Consider the following 6000-nt stretch of genomic DNA (forward strand, 5'->3'; position numbering starts at 1 on the left):
CCCTGCTTGTGTTCTCTCTCTCGCTGTCTCTCTCCCTGTCAAATAAATACATGTTTTAAAAAACATGTATTCATCTTAGAGAGAGAGAGAGAATGCATGAGGAGAAGCAGAGGGAGAGGGAGAGAATCTCAGACAGACTCCTTCCTGAGCGTGGAGCCCAATACAGGGCTTGGTCTCTGAATTCATGACCTGAGCCAAAATTAAGAGCTGGATGCTTAACCAACTGAGCCCACACAGGCAGCCCTAGTATTCAGCATTTTAGAAGAATGAACCAGAGGGCACCTGGGTGACTCAGTGGGTTAAAGCCTCTGCCTTCGGCTCAGGTCATGATCTCAGGTTCCTGGGATTGATCCCCACATCGGGCTCTCTGCTCAGCAGGGAGCCTGCTTCCCCCACTCTCTCTGCCTACGTGTGACCGCTCTCTGTCAAATAAATAAATAAAATCTTAAAAAAAAAAAGAATGAACCAGAACTAAGTCTGTGCGTATGATCATGCAAGATCTCAAAACACATTGTTGAGTAAAAACAGTTCCTAAATGCTACCTACAATGTGATGTCTTTTGCATTTATATTTAAATACACACACAAAACAATATTATATATTGCCACTATATTATAGTGTATTAGGATTCTCCAGAGAAGCAGAACCAATAGGATAGATAGATGGGTAGGTCAGTAGATAAATAGATGATTTATTATAAGAAATTGATTCATGCAATTACAGAGAAGACCCATGACCTACCATCTGCAAGCTAGAAACCTAGAAAAGTCTGGGGACATAGCTCCATTCTGAATCTAAAGGCCTGAGAACCAGGAGATCTGATTGTAAAAGTTCCTGTCCAAGTCCAAAGCTTGAGAACCAGGAGCACCAGCTGTTTGAGTCCCAGGCCAAGGGTAGAAGATGAACGTCCCAGCCTGGTGAGGCCGAGAGTGAATTCTCCCTTCCTCCACTCATTTGTTCTATTCAGGCACGATGCTGGCCCACACTGGGGAAGGTCTCCTGCTTTATGCAGTCCACCAATTCAAATGCTAATCTCATCTAGAAAAACTCTTTCTTTCTTTCCTTCCTTCCCCGCCTCCCTTTCTTTCTTTCTTTTAAGATTTATCTATTTATTTCAGAGAGAGAGAGAGAGAGAGAGTGTGTGTGTGTGTGTGTGTGTGTGTGTGTGTGGAGGGGAGGAGCAAAGGGATAGCAAGTCTCAAGCAAACTCTGTGCTGAGCACAGAGCCCAACATGGGGCTCGATCCCACGACACTGAGATCATGACCTGAGCCGAAACCAAGAGTCGGATGCCCAACCGACTGCACCACCCAGGTGCCCTAACATTATTTCTCCAGAAATAATGTTTAACCAAATATCTGGGCACCACATGACCCAGCAAACTTGACACATAAAAGTAACGATTACAGATAGTAATAGCTAACATCCACTCGGCATGTACTGTGAGCCTGGCACTCATCCTAACCACCTAACATAGAACATCTTACATGAATCTTAAAACAACACTACTAAAACAAAACAAAACAAAACAAAACAAAACACTTTGTTACTATTGTTTATCCTTACTTTACAGATGAAAAAACTGAGGCAAGTTTAGTTAAGTAATTCAAAAATCCAGTAAGCGGTTAAGTAATTTGCTTAAGCTTACACAGGTAGGAAGCAGGAGCACTAGGAAGCAAACCTTGGCAGTTTGGTTCCAGAACCTGAGCCCTGGGCCCCTGGGCCGATCATGCTGAGCTCCTCACAGCGCTGTTCTCCTGGGAGGGGAGGCGAGGGACTGATGGGGGAAGGGAGCAGGTGGGCATTACAATACCGTTAATGTTCTGTTTTTAGGGGTGTCTGAGTGGCTCAGCGGGTTAAGCCTCTACCTTCAGGCTCAGGTCATGATCTCAGGGTCCTGGGATGGAGCCCCGAATGGGGCTCTCTGCTCAGCAGGGAGCCTGCTTCCTCCTCTCTCTCTGCCTGCCTCTCTGCCTGCTTGTGATCTCTGTCGGTCAAATAAATAAATAAAATCTTTTAAAAATAATTCCGTTTTTAGGGGACAAAGGTAATTGGTATATTATTTGTGATGCTAAGATTAATATTTAAACATGATATATTGAATACATAACAATTACAGAATTAATTTTCAGGATATAGTGATCAGTGCTACTAGGAAGTGAACGGTGCTTCATAGCCTCTAATGGTGGAATAGGACCCAGCTGATGGGCAGGCGTGTTTGGGAGACTTTCCTGAGGAAGTGCCTTTGAGCTGAGCTATGGCTGATGCATTTATTAGTCAGCAACGTTGGGTGGGGGGGGGGGGGGGGGAGGGATTTCCTGGCAGAGGAAACAACATGAGCAAAGGCCCTGAGGGGGCACCACAAATTCCAGAAACTGGAAAAAGACAAGCGTGTTGGACCTTAGAGACAAGTCTAACATGGGATGAAGCTAGAGGTGGGCAGAGCTCAGATCTCATGGAAGCTTCCAGGCCGAGGGAAAGGGCTGGGAGCTTAATTCTAAGACCAGCATGTGCTGTTGAGTTAGATACGAACCGGAAACGCTGACTGACACCCTGGAAATCCCTGGAGTCACTTTCTCAGGGCTGAGCTATGGAAGTGAGCGGAAATGCCAAGATAGAGAGCGAAAACATAGACCACTGTCAAAGCACGTGGCCATGAAGACAAGACAGGCATGGGGAGACACCTGCAAGGAGAACGTGCAGTTGAAGGACAGACTTTTTTTTTTTTGACGGACTTGATTTTTGCTGCTGTTTTTAGTTTTAGGTTGAGAACGACTTCTATACACAAAGACAAACCCACAAGGATGTTCACTGTAGCACGGTTTAATAGGACAACAAAAAAGAGAACACAAAAATCTAGTAATAGATCAGTTAATCAAATCATGGGATATCCAAATGATGCAGTACAATTCAGCCCTTAAAAAATCATATTGTTGGGGCACCTGGGTGGCTCAGTGGGTTAAAGCCTCTGCCTTCGGCTCAGGTCATGATCCTAGGGTCCTGGGATCGAGCCCCACATGGGGCTCTCTGCTCGGCAGGGAGCCTGCTTCCTCCTCTCTCTCTGCCTACCTCTCTGTCTACTTGTGATCTCTGTCTGTCAAATAAATAAATAAAATCTTAAAAAAAATAAAAAAAAATCATATTGTTGAAGAATATCTACAGTCATGGGGAAATGTCTATGATATATTAAGTTTAAAAAGCAAGTTATAAAATAATGAGTATATTACAATTTCATTTATTTATCTGAAACAGAGAGTGAGTGAGTGAGAGAGAGAGAGACAGAGGAGCAGGGGTGGGGCAGAGGGAGAGGGAGAAACAGATTCCCCACTGAGCAGGGAGCCTGACTTGAGCTGGATCCTGGGACTCTGGGATCATCATGACCAGAGCTGAAGGCAGGTGCTTAACTGACTGAGCCACCAAGGATCCCCACAATCTCATTTTGATATCAAAAATTAAGTATATGTAGCAAGATGATTCCTTTATCACTTTCTTTCTCCCTGCCTTCATGTCTGATGGTAGAAAAAGGGGTCTTTGGGCCCTCTGGCAACACAATACAAATAATACCAAAGGAAGCGATCCCCTTTACCAAAAGAGAGGTTTATTTCTCTTGTGGATGCTCCCCGCGGGCCCAGCATGGAGCTGGGCTGTGGGAGGAGGGCAGTGGGATGAGAAGGAAGGGGCTTCTGGCCCCAGCTTAGACCAACTTCATATCAAAGCTGAAAAAGAAAATGTATTCCCCATTCTCTGGATTTTGGAAGAATTTCATTTCATTGAAGTTCTTCATTTCAGTCTGTGCTAGATCACAAGAAAGACTTTGGCGGGGGTAAGTGTGGAAGGAAGAAGTCACTAGTCAGTATCTGAAACGAGAGGCCGAATTTACTGCTTGTGGAACCAAGGGAGAGCTGTGCGTCAAGGCACGTGTCTGAGGCTAACCTCCGCTAGGTGTCGGGAAGCACAGGGGTGGGTCAGCTTTCAGAGGGTTGACCTTGGCCCCGGAAGCCTGGAACGTGGACCGAGCCTGTCGCTGACTGGTTATTTTCACGGTGTGCTATTACGAAGCACACCGGTTAGGGAACACGGTTACTGGAACAAGTGGTTGGATAAACCAGGTTTATAGCTGGTTCTGAGAGTTGCTTGTTACAGCCACAGAACAATTAGTCTTTGCCCAAGAGGATGGGAACATTTTATTCCCAGGGGAAAGGGGCAGGGTAGAGGGTGGCAGATGGCAGGGAAGTCTACACCTACACAAAGACGCAGAGCCTTGGTTGCTGGAGCTGATCTTGACTGGCTAGGGCTGGATTCTCACAGATCCCAAAGGCACCTGGAGTCTCCTGGATTTGGACTTGGAACTTGGCTCTGAGAGAAGAATCCCCAGGCCCCGTATGCGCCCCATGGCTGCTGAAAGTTGTATTTCCAGCCAGCCTGGGGACAGCTCCAGGATGCACCCCCAGGTTCGGACTGGGCCCTCCCTTCAGGTGATGGCTTCCACGACTGCACGTGGCTGGCCCTGGGTCCACACCCTGGGTCTACGTGGGAATCAGATCCTGGGAGGCCTCAGCTTCTGCCTTTCCTGCCTGCCTGGCCTCGAGGCAGCCGTGGCCAGCTGTCAGCTCCCCTGACCCTCCAGAGATGCCAGCGCTGAAATCCTCTGGGCAGATTTCTCGCCCTCTCTGTACTTCCTTCCAGCTTGTCTGGTAAGTGAGAAGACTTCACAGGCTTCGGAAGAGGACTGTGGCAGAGACTGCTTGGAAAGGGATAAAGAGCTCAACGAGGGGAGGATATCACCATTACAGTCTAAACCCCAGACCCCAGCCGGGCGGCAGGCGGTCACAGGGCTGTAAACAGCCAGCGCTGTGTGAGCACAGAGGCTCCTGTTACCATATTGCCCACATGGGTGGCCTGGCTGACGGCAGGGCAGGGGCCCTAGAGGGGACAGGAGAGGGGGAACACTTGCAGCATGGGAATCGGGGAGTCCAACCGAGGTCAGGGCCGGTTCTCCAGAGTGCCTCCATGAGAGGCCAGTAGGGTGGCGGGACCCTGTCCCCATCACCCAGGTAATACCCTCTCGGTGGGAGGAACAGGGAGGGGGCCCAACGCCGACCTCCTCCCTGCCCGACCTTCCTGCCTGGTGGTCTCTATGGTAACGAAGTTATACCTCAGGGACTAGAAACACACCATCTTTTTGGCCTGGAGCCCCGTGGCCTCTGAGGTGGGGCCCACAGATGGCTAGCGGGGGCCAGGCCCTCGTCTGCCTCAGTCGCAGCCAATGTCATGGGGAGGGGGAACGCTCCCGGCTTCCCTCAGGAAAGGGAAGGGTCCACTTTCTCTGGGAAAACAGCTGCTGGGCTCTGGTGCTGACAGACAGCCATCTTTCCCCACCAAGGCTCTGTCCGCCGCTGCCCTGTCTGGAGCCTTGATTTCCCACCAGAGTTTGTGGAGGGGCCTATTCTGTCCACCCACCCGACCCGCCTCGCAGATGTCTGGCCTGCTTCTCAGGCTTGGAGCAGACACGGTTCTCCTCCCCTTTCCCTCTCCTTCATCTCACTCACTGATAAATTTTCAAATTCTGGCTCACTTCACTTTCAGGGCTTTGGACAAGTGTGGGCCTCAAGTTCTTCGTTTGTGTGGAAATAGATTTTTTGCAAATTTTCTTTCAGCCCTGAATTCCAAAATTGTGTCACTCTCCTGATGAAAAAAAACCTCAGTGCTTCCCACTGCCTAGCAAAGCCCTAATTCCCTAGGATAGCATCCAGGGCCCCGGGCTACCTTCTGGCCTTCTCCATGACTCTTCCGTTTCACATACCTTAAGCATCAGCCAAACCGCACCACTCGAAAATCCCAAAGCGCGACGGGTCCTTTGTTAACGGTTTGCCTCCCAGTAGACGCCTTCCCCAGTCATCTCCCGGCGCTGGCTTGCCTTTTCTCAAGTAGCTCAAGCGCCACTGGCTTTGCGAAGCTGGCCCTGGCATCTCGGATGTCTCTAGTAGCCCTTCACCTGCAT

This window comes from Lontra canadensis, unplaced genomic scaffold (genome assembly GCF_010015895.1).
Source record: "Lontra canadensis isolate GAN:19392208 unplaced genomic scaffold, GSC_riverotter_1.0 scaffold98, whole genome shotgun sequence".
Classification (NCBI taxonomy): domain Eukaryota; kingdom Metazoa; phylum Chordata; class Mammalia; order Carnivora; family Mustelidae; genus Lontra; species Lontra canadensis.